Source organism: Phaenicophaeus curvirostris, chromosome 16 (assembly GCF_032191515.1).
Source record: "Phaenicophaeus curvirostris isolate KB17595 chromosome 16, BPBGC_Pcur_1.0, whole genome shotgun sequence".
In the NCBI taxonomy this organism is placed as follows: domain Eukaryota; kingdom Metazoa; phylum Chordata; class Aves; order Cuculiformes; family Cuculidae; genus Phaenicophaeus; species Phaenicophaeus curvirostris.
The window spans coordinates 13,240,757-13,262,577 of record NC_091407.1 but is presented as its reverse complement, the minus strand read 5'-3'; the positions used below and the strand labels follow the sequence as shown (position 1 = coordinate 13,262,577).

The 21,821-nt window shown below is 37.2% G+C and overlaps 1 protein-coding gene across 4 annotated transcripts in view; it reads left to right on the top strand.

Moving 5' to 3' along the window:
• RBFOX1 (RNA binding fox-1 homolog 1) overlaps positions 1-21,821 on the top strand; it is an 862,353-nt gene that overhangs the window by 298,818 nt on the left and 541,714 nt on the right. The gene's annotated exons all lie outside the window — the stretch shown is intronic.

Sequence of the window (21,821 nt, the reverse complement as noted above, 5' to 3'; positions counted from 1 at the left end):
CAGATGCTTAAGTAATTTGACATGATGCTTTCCATTCTGCCTCAGCTGGTCCTCATTGTTCTTTTGGCACTGTTCTAGTGAACATGTGATGCCTTTAAAATACTGTGGTAAACAGGAACCTTGGATATAAAATATTGCTGTTGTTCAAGTACCATTTCTGATTTTTTGATACGCAGAAACAAATGACTCACTACAGAAATGGACTAAATGGATACAAATGATAATGTATCATTGTGGCCAGAACTCACATAACAGAAAAGAGAAAGTCAAAAATTAAAATATTTTCATGATAGTATTTGAATCAATAGAATTCACAAATACGAATCGATGTTGAAAAAGCAGTTTATTTCAGAGGATTCATGCTTTAGCAGCTCTGATATTAGATGCGTGAAACACATGAATCTAACCAACCAGACTGCATTTAAGTAGTTGTAGTAAAGACCTATAAAGCTTCCCATCTCAGTTTCTATCTGACAGATAAATTGAGCACATTAAACTCAGGATTAAATAGTTAATAAAATTTACCACAAGCCTACAGTATTTGGACAGCCTCTAGAACTGGAATTGAGAGGTCTTAGATTATTTTGTCTCTTCTAGGCTTGATTATAAGTACTAAATATCTTTCAAAAATTGTACCTTTAGTTTCTTAAGGAAGCTAGGGGATTGATATACAGGGTGCTGGGTAGGACTGTGTTGTCCAGGAGATAAGATTACTATCATTAGACTGAAAATTCTGAGTTCTTTACTGATGTGAATGTCTTTGCCCATGTATTTTCCACTCTGGTGACTGATTGTATCAATATATAATGTCTTACAAATTGCCTCATGTTAGAACATCACCATGCCTTTTTATTTTTTGCGGTAATTTCTAACCTATGTGCTTCAACCTTTCAGTATTGAACAAGCGCTGACACTGTAAGATACTGCTTCCACATGTTGCAAATCCTTTCCTTACAAATCTAGAAGAGTCCATCATGCCTTTCATTTATTTCAGAGGCAACTAAAAGGAAAACTGTGAAAATCGTTTTTAAGTGAAGAAGAAGAATTAAGTGTCTTTGGTGTTTTTTTTTTTTCCTAAATAAATAGGAGTTTCTCATTTCATAAAGGTGAATTATATAGCAAAGGTGAATTATGTAGCAAAGAGGCTTATGATTAACTTTGTCACTGTATCTACTTTTGGTTTAGCATCTCTTTGTGGGAAATATTATTTGAACTACATTCCTATTATCTTTTTCTCCCGCTCCTTGAGAAAAAAAAAAAAAAAAAAGACCTATTTTCTCAGTCTAGAAATGTGAAGACATTGTTCTTGTGCTCTTCTGTTCTACCCTGTTGCTTTCAACTTCCTATTTAATAAGACACAGGACATCCCTCATAAATTCTGTATCATCAGTGTAATGTTGCTTTGATGATATATTGCATGTTAAGTTGCATCGGCATGAAAGGACAATGTGGACTCAGGAGGCTCAAGTTTGTGTTTTGGGGGGCTTGAGTTTTTTTTTTTGTTTTTTCATATGTGGTAAATTTAATTAAATATTCAGCCACTGAGAAAGACAGTTGGTAATCTAAAAACTTGCTATTTGTTCAGGATCTCCATGATCCTTGATACATTTTCATATTGATAAATTGGCAAGATTATAGATCTTTCAGTCGTCTGCAAAATCAGTAAGTGGCACCAAAACTAGGAATTTGCATCACATAGTTATGTTTTGGGTGTGAAAGTTTAAAGGTATTATTCGATTTATCTGTTTCAATTCAGCTTATTGCCCTGGTTCTCAATTCCTTTCCAAATGGCATCTCACCACTGTCCCCCTAGATGATGGCTAGGAGATTGAAAAAAAAAAAATAGGTTGAATTCCCACCCAGACTGTAAATGCTCAGCTGTGTTCTCCATCTGCTTTGGACAAGTAGTTTTATGATGTTACTTCAGGTTTAGCAGGGTTCCTTATAGGCACAGCGCCCACACTAGTGATTTGCCACACCCGCACAGTGAGACACTAACAGTTCACTTGGCTAAGACATCTTTTTTTCTCCCTTTCTCCCTCTGCCAGTTTTCCAGAGGGCAAAAAGTTGCTCCATGATAGTGTTGTCATCATCAATTCATGGCTCTGAATCGAACGTGGTCTTTCAGTGAGGGTTTACTTATACTTCGTGGTCTGGATGATTCAGGTATAAAATTAGACATGGCGAGAGAGAATCTTGCCATGTAAATCTCAACAGAAACCAAGCATTTGATGAGAAGACCAGTAGGGACCCAAAGGAGCCAAACATCAGCTCCTCCTTGACGCATGTTTTGTTTGCAACCAGAACTGTCCTGGATACCATATGGCACAGTTCTGCATCTGTTGATGTTAATTAAAATCTGTGGAGAGCTCTTGATCTAATAGTTTGAACGTGAGGTGTTCGGCCCTTGCCTGTGTGTGTTCTGCAGTTGGTGACTTCTCCCTCTTCTTCTTTCACCTCTGATTAGATCTCTGTGTCCTCTCTGCAGTTAAAGAACAAGTTATTTTGACAGCATTTCTCTGTTTCCTCACACTTGCCCCTGAATCTCTGAGGAAAACAACAGATCAACTTCTGGAACAAACTATATATACCCCGTGATCAGTTACTGCAACCCTTCTCATGTGGCGTTGGATAAAAGGGTTAACAGTAAGACTAACCACATAAACCCACTTACAGCTAGTAGTGGGTGCAATGACTTGAAAGCTCATTTCAAAAACATGAAATTAATTAAGTAGCTTTTACTTTATTTCCTGCAGGTATTTATATATGCACTGTCATTCTGGTGGCTGTCTACTTTTGAGAGCAATATAGTTACACTGTTATCACTTTCCCTGGTGTGGAATAATGAGGATCTCAGCAGAAATAATGGCCCTAGGCACAAAATGTGATGTGTACATACCTCTAACCTCCTTTTGGTTGCAACACGAGCTTCCACATTTTATTTTTTTTTATCTTTTTAAGTATATTTAAAATCCTCTTTAATAGGTATATTATCCTATATTTTATATGTGATCCTGTATTATGTAATATATGTATTGCCCTCTAAAAGCTCTCTTATAATTGTATTCATCTGTACTATACCTGTTGCTATCTCTTCTTGCTCATCCTGATATGTCTATGCTTTTTATCCCTTTTCTTGGTAGTCTTTATTTATACTCCTTCCATGCAAGCATATTACATCTCTTTTTCTTCCTTTCTTATGTGCTAGTTCTTTCTTCAAGTTGCTGTCTTTTTGCAGTGTGGTACAGAACAATCAAACCACCTAACTGTCCTTTTTGAAGCAGAGGTGTTTGAACATTTGAAAACCCACAAAAGAAAGGTAGATCAGTAGTTCCAGCATTCTTCAAAATTGTTCTTTCTTTTGAAAGGAATAGAGGAGCTGTGGGTGGGCAAACTGAAAGTTGTAGTATCTATTTAAGAATAATGAGGCTGTGAATGGAGGCAAGAAGTGCATCATTAATGATTAGACGTGGTAGAAGCAGATGTGTCCACTTAAAGGAAGAGAAAAAAAGTGCTCTTAGTATAGTCTTATACTTGTTAATCAGGCTGCAATTCACATCTATCTAGGGGAAGCTCAGGATCCCCAGAGCTCTGAGCATCTGTTCTCTGAATGTGAAGTTCCAGTAGGTACCAGCCTTTGCTGGGTGAGTTGTACTGAAGCTGAATGCGCCAGCTGAAGTTTGGAGTTCAAGCTTTTGTCCTACAATCCACTTATTGCTTCCTGCTCGGTGCTGGCGATCAGCATGTTAAGTGCTTCTGTTATTTTTCCACTAGAAGCAAGTGATGTTAATCGAGTGCACGTAGCCTGTTGGCATTCCTGAAAGAATTGTCAGTTTATGGTAAACTAAAATCCATGCATGGAGTACTGGCTATACAGAGCATTAAAATGGACCTTATTGGAAGCCCACCAAAGATATTAAGTGAAGATATTCATAAGTTATGCATTGCAGATTTTGCTTAAGTCTTGTACTTTCTCAAGGTTCTCTAGTGTGTATGATATGATTATTTTTCCTAGGGTCTCAGGAAAGCTATCATGTATACTTTAAGCTATAAATGTAATGGGCTGCATTCTTCATTCTAATTGGTGAAATGTGTTTATTCTCAACGGCAGTTAATTGCTTTCAACACAATGCATCCTAACTTCTGCCCAGCCACAGTGCCTTTCTTCTTGAAGAATCATTAGTAGAAGTCATCTGGGCCATTTATAATAGCAATAGCACCATTCAAACCAAACCTTCTGGCTGCTAAAAGGTATTACTTTCCCTTACAATGTGTTTCTCTCCCCAGGCACCATTTTGCCACGGGACAATTAGTTAACAAAGTAGTCGTTAGCTATTGATAATGATCAATTTTTCAGGGATTATTGTACAATGATGCCATGTTCTCTAGTAATTAGATAAACCCTAGTTAATTGTAGATAGATTCAAAGGCCCTTTCTTGGAGGATCAAGGAGGTTCCTCCCCATAAGCCAAACTGAGCAGCAGCTTTGCAAAAGTAGAGTAAATGATGGCAGAAAACAGGAAATATCTATCATAATTACATTTTCAGAAATATTCAAGTTTTGTTAGGTTTTTAATTTTCAGAGGTAGCTGCCCATGAGGAAAACAAATCAATCCAGTCATAGTTCTTTTAGAAAGCAGGGTCCTTAGTGGTTCTTCCTGATACTTTATCTTAAAATAACTGGAAAGAAGAAACACAGACATATACATGTCTGCACCTCAAAATTGTGCCTGTATTTGGGTCAAAAAAGACTTCATTGTACGTGCTTATGGTAAATCTCTTATTTTCTTTTTTTCCGGTTTATGATGCATCACTGACAAGATGCATAATCTCTTCAGAAGCCATGTATAAGGTTGTTGGTACATAAGAACTGAAATTGCTATATCTGTATCAGTTTTTATTTTCACAGACAGAAAGCTGCTTCACAGTAAATTAGCTAAAATATTTTCTAATCTCAGAAAACCAGATTACATTGGGCCAAATGTTGCATTCATTTAATGATTTGGGCAGTGTGAATCCACAAAGAGGTTCAGGTTTGCTTGTACCTGCTTTTGAAACATGCTTTGTACTAAGAGCAGTTTATTCTTTTTCTGTACAGCTGTGCACTTTATAGCAGAAAAGGTCAAGTATCTCTCTGTAGCACGTGTTAGACGATTTAAGGGAGACGGCAATTGAGGGCAGGGCTGGGTGAAAATGCAGAGGCTACTGGGAACCCAATAAGGGCTTTGGTACTGGATTGTGTTTTCTGTGGATGTTCTTCAAGTACAAGGGTAGGGGCTATTAATAAAAAAAGATTGAAAGAAAAAATGGGTAAACAAAAGTAGGAAAGAAGTACAACTTCCAAGAGAGGCCTTCATACAATTGCTCAGTATTTGAGTAGTTAAAATCATCACAGACTGAGTCATGACAATTATTTTCACTAATGTTCTGTAATTTAGGTCTGCACGTACAGCCAGCTGTCACTCTGACATTTACTTTACAGGCGTACAAAATTCAGATGTAACATATAATATGTCAATTGTCTACCATGTATCATTTATTCCTTTGCATCTTGTGCATCTTCTACAGAGAGATTGCAGTGCCTGTCTGGTTATTTTCCCTCTACAGTTTATCACTAGTAGTTTGAAGAGATATATATATATATGTTTAAAATATATCATGGCAACCAAAATAAAGTCAAACAGGTTTCAAGTTGATTGGGTAGTGCAAAGAACGTTTCTTCTCTATTCTCTTCTGGCATTGTGTTTTGCAGTGTCTTTAAGTTGACATTAGAGATAAACAGTTGTCTTGGCTTACTTTAATATTAAATATTTTCTTGCAATTAATAATTTAAAAAATGTTTAATTTATTATTTTTACTTGTTTCCTCCAAAACCATAGCTGTTACAATGCTGCGTGTTAGAGGAATGATTGCAAACCCATAAGCTGATCAATACAGTTGTTTTCTAGACTACATTGAAAAGAACCTATGCTGAGACCGTGGAATGCATGTTAAGCACTAAGCATATATGATTAATTTATGATGCAGAAAGCTTTTTTCGTAATGCTCTTTCCTTTTAATGGGATTGGAACTCCATTTCCTAGAAAGTTAGCTTTAGCTACGTATGCAGAATTTGGAGATGGGATGTTTTCAAAATAAATGGTCTATGAAGAATATAAACTCTGATTCTGGAAGACTTGGTTTGCTACAGTTCTAACAACCGAACATACAGAAACAGAAAACCCTTGGTAGGGCAGGCAGTACAGACTGAAGATCTAGCTTTCTTATTTTCAGATGAAAGGTAAATCAAGAGACGTGATACAGTAAAGTGGAAGTCACTCCAGGCACTGCAGGAGCTGGATAGTCTTATTTCAATAATGATTTTTGAGTGTTTTGAGACATCTTTGGTGTATCTTTAATTTTAATGCAATGTCTTTCCTATTCCTTATTTACTATGGCAAATTGAGGCTTTTGAAGTTTCACACTGGTGGGAAGATGTGAGTAAGTGTGGAACATGTTGGTCCAATGTTTTTCATTCATTCCACAAAGCACAGTGTTTATTTTAGTGTTTCTTTAGCTGTAATATAAATTTCTGAGTTTATAACTTAGAACAGATTTTATACTATTTGTAGGTATATGAGTGTCTGAAATGAATTTATTTAAACAACTGAGCTGCACACATAAAAAAATCCCAAACCCCACAACAGATGGAAATTAAATGTATTTTCTACAAAATTTCAAATTTTTAAATAAGTGACATGTTTCTGAGAATTAAAACATGTTGTTATGGAAATTTTTACTTATATCTACTGAATTCAGAGCACTTACATTATTATGTTTAGCACAGGACTAGCACTAAATGCTACCTTTCTTTGATATTTTAGAATAATTATTTCCTTAGGCTATAGTACTGCACTATTTTTTATCAGCATTTCTTCAGGTAGTTATCACAGTTTCTGTGTGCATACAGAAAATGAAAAAATCATCTTTATAATTCAAAGTAAAAATTACTTAAAGTCTGTTTGTTGTTCAGTGACAGTATCTTTTCAGAATGAGCAGATGTTGTTTGAACTGTGTGGTCCAACTCGTTCTGTGATGATGTTGGTAAAAGGTGAAAAGCGCTGAATAAAAATCACGAAGTTCTCAATCAATTTAAATGAAGGTGAGAAAATGAAAACACTTCACACCAGAGCTCTAATTTGTTAGAAGAAATTTAACAAAATATTAAAGGAACTTATGCTGTGGAAAGGAAATACCCCTGTCATTTACTGCAAGTTAGGTTTTCAGACTGATTCATTTAATAGATTCTCTTTTAGATTACACTGGAGAGAGAGCAGGTTGATGTGCATTCAAATACTTATACCGTGTTGTAGAATTTCTTAAGTGATTACTACAATTGTCTATTTTTTGCAAAAGGGTAATATTGGAGGATTAATTTTTTTGAATATAGTGTTGTAAAATTCAATTATGGCCTTTTTCTCACGTGTTGCTTGGTTCCAACCATGCAGTACACACTTGTGTCTTATGCAGTGATTCTGCAGTACCTTAGCGTATGTCACTCTCATCAGAACCCATTGAAATATGTTCATGGGAACCATGTCCATAGGAAAATGCAAAATGAATAAACAAATAGCAAAATGACTGCACCCGGATAGTTATGGAGAGCCATGATTTAATGAATCGTAGAATCATAGAATCACCAGGTTGGAAAAGACCCACTGGATCATCGAGTCCAACCATTCCCATCAATCACTAAACCAAGCACCTCGTCCACCCATCCCTTAAACTCCTCCAGGGAAGGTGACTCAACCCCCTCCCTGGGCAGCCTCTGCCAGTGCCCAGTCACCCTTCCTGTGAAAAATTTTTTCCTAAGCCACAACACCAGAGCAAGTTGTCAAGGAGACTGTGGTTTACTTGAGCTCACTCCCCTTCCTTACTCCCAACTCGACTGCTTCCTTTCAGCCACAAAGAAGAGGACAATCAAGACCCCTTATGCCAGTCTGAACCAAGATCTAGTACCTGAGATCACAGGGGAAGGAGGCTGGGGCTTCATTCCCTCAATCCGATTTTCTTCTTGTACATGAACATAGTTGCATAAACTATTCTGTATTTCTTCTACTGAATGTGTTTACATGAGATATGTGCTTACATGATGTGCTTACATTAATGTGCTTACATGAGAGTCTTCTTGGGCTCCATTCAGTTTTAACACTCATCTGTCATAGAATGTGAAGTGTTCTAGACTGTTTCAGCAGTAATTGCCACTGAGCAAAGTAGGAGGTTGAATGGATATTTTGTTATAAAGGGAAAATAGTTTGAACATAACATTGCAGTGGAGCTGTTGTCACTTGATCAAGTTACGCAAGAGTGCTTGCAGGCCGTTCTAGAGTGATATTCATCCTTTCAGCAGCAATCTGCTGAGAGATAGGATTCCTTGCATTACCTTGTGGAACATAAGATGGGAAAAAGGTATCATTTTAACATTGTAACAAGAGAAGACCCCAACTAGCACCTGCTGATTTGTCTCTGTCTGGTAGGTGACTCTCCTTTGCGAGTGGCCTGGTGACAGCATCTTCAGCTGGATCAGGATGCTTCTTCCTGGATTGTTTTGCTGAGTTCTTATAGTCCAGGTGGCCAGGGAAGAGGGAGAGAGTGCACGCGGGCACAGCTCTGACGCATAACCACACCACAATTCAGGCAAGCCTGAATTTCATCCTCATCCAAAACTGTAACTGTAGTTCAATGGATCTCGCCGTGTATTCCTGCATGAAATGCTTCTTTTAAGGTTTGATGTCAGAAAGTAAGAAAAGAAATGTGGATTGTGCAGAGCCAGGAAGAGCATTGCAGTGGAGAAAGTCTTAAGGCATACTGTCTCTGAGGAAGAAAACATGAATTCTTTGTAGATCTCTGTTGGAATGTTTTCCATTGTAGAGCATTATGTTTGTGTGCTGTCAGTGCCTGTGTTATTGATTTCTGTCAGTGGGAACTGGATTCCCAGCAAGCTTTTTTGTCCTTGTCTTTGGCATCCTTTGATAAAGTCACTCTGGATTGCTTGGTTTGTTTTGTTTTAAAAGCCGTATAATACCATTTCACATATTGACTTCCTCGTTGTAAATATAACAACTTTTCCTTCTTTTTTCACTCTGATATTAACTTTAAAAAGCAGTAATTTTAGGAAAAAGAAATGTGTAAACACAAGTAGAACTGAATTAGCAAACTATTTTAAAGATGAGTATACTTCGGTGCTTTGTTCCATGATATTGGCTCATGAGTTCAAAGGACAGATAGTAAAAAGAAATGTAGTGCTCACCTGCTGCAAAATTAAGTGATTTCCCTATATGCCTGGCTAATACCAATTTACATTTAGAAGTGGTCAAGACAACACATTTAAAATATTTATGTTTATAGTAGTTATTTGATTCTAGATTTGTTTTAAATAATTGTTTTATTACATTTAAGAAATACAGAAGGTTTAGGTGATAATGCTCCCTCGATTGACTTTAAATACATTGTGTCTGAGGATATGTTTTAGGCAGCACTTTCCTCTTGCTTGGTAAATGGTAGTGGAAACTTGCTTGTGTTTGCAGATCATTATTGGTCAGTTTTACTGTAATAAAGAGCAGATTTCAGGGGATCATGACCTAATAGAGGGTTTTTTGTGTTTGTTCTTTTCTTATATTTTAGTATATAGGTAATATACAACAGTCTGTGGTTTCTGGAGGCAGTGCCCTCTGGTCTGTCTTGCCATACGGTGTCAGGTATAACATCTCTGACATCTGGCTGTATGTAAATCCAGTTATTATAACCTCAGGCCATAATTTTCAGCCTGAGTACAAGTGTGGTTCTGAGCACCAGAGCAGTGTGGTTCTGATTCATCACCACTGAACTCTGTTTGTAAAGACAACAGGTACTTTGAAAGCTGTGCACGCGTATGTCACTGCCTTCTGATCCTTTGCTAAGTGATGCCCATGATCTTTCCTCAACAGTTGTGTGGGCCATGTAATCTGAGCAAAGAACGGATGTGGCCGCTGCAAGGTGTGGCCACATAGCAGCTGAGCTCTTCTTCCTTAGCTTTCTTGCCCCTTTTGCCCTCTGTGATATAGAACAGCTGATGGTAATTACTATAAACATTAATTATGAACTGACTGGCAAGGGCATAATCAAGAAAGAGATGAATTAGAACAATGATCCACCATCTTGATTTTTAAACCAACTGACAACATTGCATCTTTAATTAATATGAGGAAAATTTAATAGGAAGACTTCAGTGTCAAGGACTCTTACTGTTAAATTGTATACACAGTTAGTGTTAAAATGCAATAGCTGGCAGACACGCGGGCAAAAAAAATTCAATAATCATGATGAGATAAACAAAAGTCTGCACTGAATTAATGTTTCAATAAAATGCCTAAGTAACATATGTCTCAACCTGGCTAGAGTCCTAAAGTGGAAGTAAAAGGCTTTAATTACATGATTGATGGGTATTTCAGGAGAGAGCTCAGAATCTGCAATGACTGCAAGGTCATAAGTGCTGTCTGGTAAAGGGGAAAGGGAGCTACAGTGGGAGTGAAATAAGAATCGACCGCAGGTGATGGAGAAGGCCATCTGCACTGGAGAAGCAGTCGACAGCACACAGGAGCTGTGTTCTAAGTGGTGTTAGTACCTCGTAACAAAATTTAAAAGCTTCGTGCTTGGCTGTCTCACAAAAAATTATGCAAAATATCCAGCTGCTTCATGCAATGTTCAGGGACTGTTAAAGTTTGGGGCTTTTTGCTAGTAAACCACAGTGGAAATCACGATGAACCTGTTCTAGAAATGTAAAAAGAAACTATGGTGCTGATTGGGGACTGTTACTGACACGAAACTTTCCAAGGCAGTTTATAAAATTTAGATATAATATTAAGCATTTAAGTTTGAACCTTTCTTGCTAGATTACTTTCCAGTTTTGCTTTCAGGGTGGTAGCTTACATATCCGTGACTGCACATTTCTGTTTAGGTGTACCCATCACATGGTCTGAGGTTCTGTTCCTACACTTGAAACCATGTGGGAAAATCAATATGACCCAACTGTGATGATATTCTCCTGACCTGCACTCTAACTAGAATTTCATCTGTGATTCTGTAGAAATTGGGTTCAATTATTGTCATCATCACCATCTTTTTCTTTAACTGTTCTGCTGTAGCCTTTGCTCTCACATAGGCAGAGGACTTTTTCTACAGACTTTTCAGTTGATTCCAAGTTTATTTTAAACATTGCCTTCTGTTTCCAGGAAGGCATTGGTAGCAAAGCTTGTATTTTTGGGCTGCTTAATTTTTACTCAGTCTTTCTGTGGCTGTTCACTACTTAAGCCCTTTCTAGATATTGCTGTCCCGTTCAGGTTTCTTCTATGATAGTCTTTGTGGCACCACTTGATATGCAAAGAAGAAAATACTGTAGTTTTCGAAATAATTTTCTTCTGTATCTTGTGGCAGCTCAGTGAATGTTTGCTGTTAGGAAAAAAAAAAAATGTCTGAGGTGAATTTACAGAATCTAGGTTAAATAATGATTACTTGCCCCAGTTTAAGTTGTGTCCCAGATTTCAACATTATGTTGTGTAGTTGAATCATATAAATTAATGGTATGTTCAATAGCTAATCTTTAGTTTCCCTTGAGAGGATACCCTATTAAATTATTTTCTACAGTTTCATGTGTTTCTGTCTGGTTTTGTAGAATTCTTTTTTATTTCCCATGGCTATGGGCAAAAACTGGTAGAAATGTTACTTTGCTTAGACAAGATGTCGTTTTTCTGAATAATTTTGAGTAATTTAAAATATTTTAATGTTCATGGCAGTATAATCTGGCTTATTAAACAGGGTTGGGAAATTGGAAATGTTGCTTTCTGGGTCACCACTACAAAAATGCCTACATGCACAAGTATCTTCTGTTTCCCATGATAATTACCACTGTTATTCTCAAATAAAGGCTGAGATAAAAATGGGCAAAGGGACCAAGCTGCCTTCTCACCATTCAGTATAACTCATCTAACTCGGGTATGGGAAGCATTGTCAGTGCGTTGTGTGCCTATTCTACACTATCAATTTGCAGGACCAATTAACCAATGTATTGGTGAATAAAAACACCCCCGTGCTGGAAAACGTGACATCAATTTTGATAATTTTCTATGTCAAGTATAATGCATTTTGTCAGGATAACCTTAATTAATATTTTTATTTTAATGAGATGGATTGATAGAAATTTCCCAGAAATATATTTAAGGCTAAGATCATAAAGGTACTCAGTATCACTGTGTGGTTGAACCTGTTTACAATGTAGTACATCACGTTTAGGTAAATGTGAAGTAATAATATTATAAGTAACTGGGGATATGGATAAAGGGGAAAAATTAGGTGGTGAAAGGGAGAGATGAAAAGAAGCAAAGTCGTATGAGACTATTAAGTCTTCTTGCTTGTGTTCTGGACAAGTAGGAAGGGAAAGAAATCAAAAGCTTCTCTGAGCCTTGAAAGCTTCTAAGAGTGGAGGTGGCTTTAGAAGAGTTGAGCCACTACATTTGGGTGCCAAGTAGTTCCTCCAACAAATAGAATGACAATACTCTGTCGGTGCCCAGTCTCTGATTACAGTACCTTTTTACTCCATGACCAATATTCAGATGACGATACATATCCCTGCTTTCCAGAGAGCTCTGAGCAAGATCTTCAGTAAGAATGGAGTCTTAAGCTTTTTCATAGAGATTTATTTCCATGTGTTTGATATAATAGTGACAGTAATAGAATAGTTATAATCAGTGGTCTGATATTTTGATGAAATTAATTGTAATTACATTTCTACCTTTACACAATTCGAGCAACAGACAAATAGTCGTTTAAAACAAGCTTTGTTTGTGGAAGAGTGCACCAACCAACACAGTGTTTTGGAAGGAATTAGTACATTTGGAATAGTAGCTATAATAGAAAAATAGTTCAAGTGTTTTGAATATAATTATATAAAATTTATAATTATCTATTTGCTGTAGTAAATAAAATTTATATGATCTTGTAACTTGTTATCTTGTAACTAGGAAACATGCTTCGTTTAGAGATGATATTTCACATCCAGCATATACCTGACATGCAAACCTGATATAAAGAAGAATCACAAAAGCCTCAGTATGTTTGCTGAGGAAGGGGATACAACTTGTAAAATAGAGATTTCTGTTGCCTTGGTTCCCACTGGAAGTACTAATTCAAATTCATTTTACTGCAGACAGTTTGTATAGGTTATCCTGCTCTGAATGCGCTGAGAATCATTCCACGATATAGTCATCAAATAAAAGCTAAGGTGGTGAAATCAAAGGAAGGCATTGAGGTGACGATGACCTACATTGGTGAAGCAGAGAAATGGACACAGAAAAACCCAACATTGCAGGAGCGAACCTTGAAAGTGCTGAAAACAATAGACCTTGTAGGACTCTTAATCTCAAGTTTTTAACATTAGTTGGTTAGAAATTCAAAAGCTTTGAATCTCTGTTAGAACAAACTTATACATAATTTAATTGTAATTTATTTAAGTAGAATGTCTTCAGCTATGTGCACCTGAAAAACAATTATGCTGTGCACTACTAAGCTGATTTAATAAACAGCAACCACTTCAACAAATTTGAGTAGTCCTTGCAAAATGCCTGGAGTATACTTGAGCAGAGAGATAATTTGGGGTCAAAATGTGTTGTGCTGGGACTTCTGGGTTTGTTTTTATTGTGTTCTCCCATTGGTCTCGGGGAAGACCATTTCAGATGCATTCACTGCTAACTAATGCATTCATTACAGCATCATTTTCCATTTTATTGATTCTCATTCTCTATAGAATATTATAAATTGTCAGTTAGGGTATAATTTTATATGTATCTATTTATTGAGAATAATATTATGCCTAAACTAAACCAGAGGTTGTAAGCTTGATGCAGTTTTATTGATATGAAGGGAACATGGTCAATTAAAACAAAGTGGAGCTTTTGTCTAGTGTTGTGATCTGCTCCTAAAACTATTACAAATGTGAGTTTTCTGGTTCTAAGTTTTCACACAACTCAGTTGCTATTTTTGTTGATTGAAGGTATGGTGGATGAAAGAGGACATCTGAAGAAAGGAGAAAATACTGCTTTTGGCTTTATAAGTACCTCGCTGCACGTACTTCCTTTTATCTCTTTTCTTTGTGATGAGTAGCATTGAAATTCTGAATACAAAAAAAAAAGAAAAAAACAACACAAACAAACCCAAAAGTTAGAACTAGTGGCGCAATTGAGCTCTCTGCAGTGAAACTGCATTATCATTTGTACCTAAAGATTCATTTTCTTCAGAGAGTTTTAGACCAGTGGAGGGAGAAATGCATTGCAGTCAGCTCATTGTCTTGCTCCCAGCCAAATAGCTCTGTGATAAAGAATGAGCGGTCATGCTGAGGAAGCATTTGAATTTTTGAAGCACTGATAGATGCAGATGGGAGAAATGAAGATTATGTGGTACATGGGGCTGACCCTGCCTAGTGCTGCAGCTGATGGTACTACGGTGCTTAGCAATAATTAATATTGATGATAAACTCATAGAGATTGCCTATGTGCCAGTTGTAGTGAGGGTGACTGAAATATCACTGTTAGATCTTACCACTCATAGTTGACTGCTGTGATTTGTTTGATTGGGTTGTCTTGATTCTCCATGTATAATGTGGTGCGGGTAGGATGGCAGTTGACTGAATGGGGCTGAAAGTCATCTTAATTGTCTTAGCTCACAAATGGGTGAATACCTCTCCTTTCATTATACTTAGAAAGAAGCAATACTGTTGTTTCTAAGGAACACTTTGGGAGATTTGCCTGGCACAGCAAAGTTTTCATAGGTGACTGTACTAATAGCCATTGGTCTAATAGATAGTCATTATGAGTAGGAATTAAGTTGTTCTTTGCAGTAAAATTATCCAAGGGAAAATTGCAATACCAAAGCTATTGCTTGGAGTTATTTGCCTTTCCACTGATTCAGTTTCATTACACTCTTCCAGTGATGCTGAACTTAACATTTCTTTAGTCACTTGTTTTTACTAATAGCAATCTTTGCTGCTGATGTTTACATTATATACTTCTGGGGACATGATCCTCAACTCTTTCACCAGTTTCTTTATCACATCTTCCCACAAACTTTTTTCTTTTTTTTTTCGAAGCCATCTTGTGCCTGTTTTAGCAAAATATTACAATTTCATTTGAGGCTTGTTTTTATCACTGCACTCTGTGTAAAGCCTATGGAACTCTGGACAGCTTTGGCATTTGTACACTTCAGTTGTATTACATCAGTTGCAAACTTCTCTCTGCTTTCTTTTCCTCCCTGAACATCCTCCCTTTATGTTTTTTCTATGTGTTCATTTTTATTGTATGATTCAAGTTAAAACACTTTTTGCAACAAAATTATCCTTTTATTAGAAAGCTTTACAGTGCTGTTTGCAGCACTTTCAGAGGTCATCACAATTAACCTATGGCCTGGATCCCTGGATGCTAAAAAAATATAAGAACAGTCAAATATATTGGTCATTATGCCTTTTTTTTTTTTTTCCCCAGTGAATGTTGAGGCCAGTTTTGGAGACTGTACTTCTCAGAAGACAAATGCCAATGCAGTTTCTTTTGAAACACTCTTCCAGGGATATATCTAGTATAGAGGACCTTCCAGCAGTTATTTCAGATGTTCTCAGGCCAGAAGCACTAGCTGATGTATTTGGACCATATTAGGACTTTAAAGGAGCCTGTGATAACTGTGCCAGCATGTCAGTCTTTACGTTAGGCCATACATGTTTACCATTTTGATATGCAAGCTAGTAAGAACCATTTTTCCTAAGCGGAACCTAGATATGATCTTACTTGAGCTGTAAACAAGTCAATGTTCTTAGAAGTGTCTCAATGCTCCTAAACTTCTGGTGTATTTGAAAATAATACTCAGAGCACAGGACTGGCAAATGAATTGTGCTGTGAAAATCAAGAAGAGATAATGTGAAAAGATGCTTAGCATGGGCACTCAGGCAAAAGCTTAGTTTTCCTTCTTCATTCAGATGTTTATGTTGGCGAGACGAATGCTGCCTGCTCTGTAGTGATTCAATAATATTTTAGACCAATAGGTGGAACAGTGACTATTGAACTGTGTTAAGTCAGAGATAAATATGTATTTGTTTGTGGATTTACTTCTATCCACATAGCATTTATTCAAAAAGACTGCAAGCACTGTTAAGGTTAATTAGCGTATTCAGCTACCAGAAGAGGAGGGGGAAGGTTATAATGCCAGAGGTGCACAGCCAAAAAAGCAAGAGTCACAAGCTGCCTCCTAGGGAATCCCAGCAGGGCTGGTGAGCTCAGGAACTGCTTGAAGAGGCTGAGGACTCTCCAAGGAGATCATCAGAAGTTGACTCAACAGAACACGGAGCAACCTGCTTCAACTTGAATGTCAACCCTGCTTTGGGTGGGAAGGTGGACTAGAGGCATCAAGACATACCCTCCCACCTTGGTTACTGTACGATTAAAGCATCAGTTCCCTTGCCAGCTGCATAATTGGGGGCACTGCAGCATTCCGGTATGGCTAATTGCACAGGCCTGATCACATCTGACAATAAATGCCATCCTTCCGCTTAATCCAGTCCTGAAGGGCTGTACATTTTCTTCCTAAAGGTAACAAGTCTACCAGGTTTTTCTGTTCTTTCTAAGCTGTTCCAATATATTTAGGGGAAATCAAAGTTCTTCAGTCAATTTTAATTTCATAGTGGATTTAGAACAAGAATGAAATTTGGTTGTCTTCAATAACAATATTTGTTTTCTTAGATCTTCAAATTATTTGGCCTTTTGTTTTTCTTTTTTTTCTCTTCTTTTTCATAGAAGGAGGCTTTAGGAAACATATGTTTCTCTGTATTATTTAGAAAGTGGCCTTCAGTACTGATCGCATTTTGTTGTAGTGTATTTTTTTGTGCACTGTTTAAATAATGAATTGTAAATCCTAGTATCGTAGAATAGATTGGGTTGGAAGGGACCTTAAAGATTATCCAGTTGCAACCCCGCTGACCTGGGCAGGGACACCTCCCACTGGATCAGGCTGCTCAAGGCCCCATCCAACCTGGCCTTGGACACCTCCAGGGATGGGGCAGCCACAACTTCCCTGGGCAACAGCAAAGATAGTTAAGTGGGATATGACTGCACACATTTCGGTATAAAGTGAGAAACTTCTCCACATGTTCTCTAAGGGCAACCTTTGCCAGTTGTGGATATTTTTCTGTTTCAAAATACCCTGCCAGAGGTACTCCTAATCTCTTATTGCCCAGAGCATTAAGCTTTACAAACAAATAATCCTTGTGCTGTAGAGTGGTAGAAGAATAGAAAAGTGTTTTATGAGTTAATAGGTTTTCTAAGGCACTGCTTTTAGAAGATTTAATGGGATAAAATACATGAGACGTTTTGAGTAGAACCAGTTGTGTTTCAGAAGACATAGAAAACAATTAAAAAAGCGTATTCTGTTTTCTCTTTCTTTTTTGTGTTTATAACACAGTAGTTTTTTTATGGAATTCAGCCAGTATTAATGCTAAGTAGCATTTGAGATATTTGGTAACTTACAAAACAGTTTATTATTTTTTTTCCTTCAGAAGTATCAGAACGTGTTTTTTATTTAGATTTGGCTAAAATTATCTGTCGTATGCAGATGATTATGCAATATCTGCCAACATCCTACCCTAGGACAGTTATAGCAGATGGTCAAATGTGTTTCATGTGGCATTTGTTTAAATGCAACTATATCTGATTTTTCCTGTAATTATTAACACCATTTTACTTCTAAGGACTCGATCTGCTTTGAATTATCTACTTCTGGACTATTACTTCCAAATTTTGTATCAAAACGCCAGAATTTCAACCTTTATTTTTTGCAGGACAAATATTTTCCATTAACAGTCCAAGAGCTGCGTATCAATATGTTGAAATTTTGCAGTAAGAATGACAAATACTTCATCCAGTGCTGACTATACTGCTATGTAAAGAAAACAGGTCTTATTATTTAAGTTGTGTGTCTCTCTTCAAGTGCCAGTTTTGAAGCAAAATAAGAATATGTCCCTGAGACTTACTAAACTGAGTCTTTGATTATTGAATCAGCAATTTGAGGTACATATGACAAATATAAACACGGTCGGTTAAAGGTGCATTTACTTGAAGAAGCCCCTTAAGTAGGGATGTAAGTAGTTTTACCTTCACATCAGTCATAGAAGGCACTGATAAAACATCATCTCCACTGGGGTTTGGATAATTTCACTGTTTTATAATGTAACTATTATGATATATTACTTGTTAAGTAAGCTTCACCAGATGTCTATGCAAGTGTATAGATAGCACATATCCAAATTTACACAATGTGTATGTGTGTGTGTATATCTATGCTGACATTCACAGATAATGTGTGTAGTGAAATGTTTCAGTACTTTTCCGGACCTATAAATCTTCCTCAGTTCCTGTTCATGAACATCAGTTTTCTCAAGTGTATTACTCCTACACATCTTTACATAAGGGTATATTTTAAGTAATGCAACATAGTCAAAAAAAAAAAAAAAACAACAAACACCAAAAGATGTTAAGCTTCTGTTTATGAGTGAAGATCTTCCCTGATAGCTTCAGCATCTCAGCTTCTGTTTCTCTTTCTCCTAAACTAAACTATTGTCTCTCTCTCTTGAGTGAACATCATCTGCTTCTATAGTCTAATCCAGCTGCTCTTTCCTCCTCCCCTGGTCTTGTGCCCAAGTAACCATCCTCCTTCTCAGCCTTTCCAGCTGGCTTGTTCTATTTTTTCCAAATTGCCTTATGCAAGACCAGTCCCATTTTTCTTGTGTTTTGGCAGTGGGGATCTACATGTGCAGTGGAGATCTACATGTGCAGTGGAATATTATGTTGTTCTTTCTAGGCCCTTGCTAGTTGTGTGCAGACCTATCCCTTTATTCCCAGTGGATGTGCAGCAATATCCGCTGGCTTTCAGCAGAATATTTTACAATACATGTCTTTCAAAGAAATAAAATATGTTCGTGTTTTTTTTCCTCCTCCCATGTCCTCATTTGGTAAGTTACTCTTCAGACAGCTTGTTTTTGTAATAATATGTCCTGTCTTGCAGACACACATTTTGTTTCAGTAAAACACTTTTTATCAATTGTATGTATTTCAGGCGAAGAGAGAAATTTTTCTTTCCACTCAGACGATGACTTGGTTCCTATGTACTTGCTATCTGGCTCTTCAGCTTTGAGGTTTTGTTTTCAGATTATATCACAATAAATAATTTGTGCAGTATGTTGCACAATTATTTAAGCCCCTTTAATTTAGGGTGTTTGTTCTTCCTTGGTTCTCTGTAAGTCTGAGGTTGTTTTCCATGACCAAAACATTCTGCACTTATGGGGGAAAAAAAAATGGGATGGAAGATCAGCAAATACTGATAGTACTGTAATTTAATATAACAGGATTGATAAAATAGTAATTTGCATCCACGTGAGAATGAGTTAGGATGTTGTGTGGGCAGTAGTAATCTGAGGAGCTGCTGCAACCTGCACCTTTCTTGGCAACTGATAGATGTCAGTTTGTGATTGTTGCTCCCCAGTGACTCGCAGTTGCTTTTATTTTTTAATAGAACTGCACATTAAATTTTTACTTTTAGATTGCAGATATATAAAGAGACTGCCTGTAGTGTGCTACAGATGCTGGTTGTAATTCAATATACTACTGTAAAGTGGTAATAATGACAAAATCTTCCATCAACCATTTTTTATCAGTTTTTAGGATTTAGAACTGATTTGAGGTTACAGCTTTGAATCACCACATCTCAAGCCCTGGGAATTGGTAAACTGGTAGAATGTGTTGTTTAGGGTGGTGAAGTGATCTTTCATGTTTTAATAAATTAAGAAAAATTTGATCTTGCATAGTATTGGAGATTTTGGGCTTTTTATGCTGATGGCACTCTGTGCTCGGCATTCTGTGGTGTAACAGATGGGGGTAAAGGAAAGTTAACCTGTGCTGTTCAAGATAATACAAACAAGCATTAAGGATGCTTCTTATAATGAAATACCCTTGCTGGTGGTCATGACTGACTGTAATAAAGGACTTGCAAGTCCTTCTGACTACATCAGTCATTGAACGGGGCCGATGTAGCACTGCTAAACAGGAGAGGGTCACCACTGCACTTCTGAACAATGCCCAGCCTAGAGAAATGACTTAAACTCTCAGAGGGGCTGTCCTGAAGCATGCAGACTCAAGAGCTAAAATATGGGTAAGGCATTGGAAGAGCATGAAGGAAAGGCTAACAGTAACGTTTGAGTAGCTTGCCAGACATCCCTTTTCCCGTGTAGTAAAGATAATCATAATCTCAAATAACCGTCATTGTGATCATGTATTCCAAGAGAAAATAATGAATGGTTTTTCAATGATGGGCTCAAATTTATCTCTTTCCCAACCATTGCTTTTCTTCCACCTTTCCTGTATGCAGCTTTTCTCTCTTCTCTAGCGTGTTCGATCTTTTTATTTGGAAGAACTGTAACAAATGTTCTGCTCATATATAATCACAAAGAATAATGCGTAACTTGAAGCTTTGCATTGATACCATTTGTTTTGGACACACTCTTTTTAGCACATTGTGAACCAATCAAAACTGAAGCCAGTTCTACCTCCAGCCACTTCTTTGTCAATGTGTTACCTCTTTTGCTCTTTGTAGTACCAGTTGCTGTTTTTTCTTTTTTAATTTAAGCCTAAGACATGTAGACTCCTTGAGTCTTGAGAAAACCTCAGCTCTATTTTAACTTATTCAAGAATCCACACATTGCGTATGGCTGAATATTTTAATAATTACATGTGTTTGCAGCTTTTCAGTATCTCTGCATTCAGAAACACTTAGGGAGCTCTGCTCAAATAAGTGCTTAGTAGGAAGCCAGCAGTTGTCCAGTAAGTGGATCTGCATAGATTTATTCTTGTGTCCCCTCAGATTAGAGAGAAAATACGATATCACATTCAGCTTCTCTACCTTGTCATTCTTGCTTTCCTAAGAGTAGGGCACAGTTCAGAGTCTTGCTTGATGGATGCGCTCTCTGTGGTCTACCTGTGATGATGCTGTTGCTGCTTGTAATGGTTGTGGGTTTGACTTGCCCTGCTGGGTGCTCTGGCTGTGTTTCAAGGCTTATTACTGACTGACATAAAATAAACCTTCCTCAGCCCAATCAAAGTACGCCCCACTCCCTTTTTTTTTTTTTTTATCCTGTTCTCTTTTTTTGCTTTCTATCTTCAGTCATTTTAGAACATGGTGTTGTGGATACCTTTTATACTCATGTCAGCATTTTAGTCCTCATCAAAGATCCTGTATGTTAAAATTACATTCTGTGCTTGCACAGAAACCCACCCCGATCCTCTGATGTTGTTATGAAGACCTCAGACACATATTTTCTTTCTGGTAGGAGAGGGAGAAGTGGGAATAGAGTGGGGGTGCTATTAGAAGTAAGAGAGCGCCTTACTTATTTTCCTCCAGCTAAAACCTTATCATTTTGTCTATACTGCCCAGCTTCCTCGCTCTTCTCAGGTAGCTGCACTTGTTTTCTCTCTAGCCTTTTCTGTCTACCTGCACAGTTTTTTCCAGTCTGTCAGGGGACAGAGTTAAATGGTTTACCCCTTAAATAAACAGAAGCTACGCTGCAATTTATTTTTTTTCCCCCTTGCATTTTGCTTCTATTGCACCTTTCATACCATTGCTTCATCCTTAAGTGGTGTTTTATGTCAGATGAGGGGCAGTCATTTTTCTGAAAAACGGAGGCTCCCCTTAGTCATCAAAAAGTCCTGGTCTCGTTATTCTGTGGA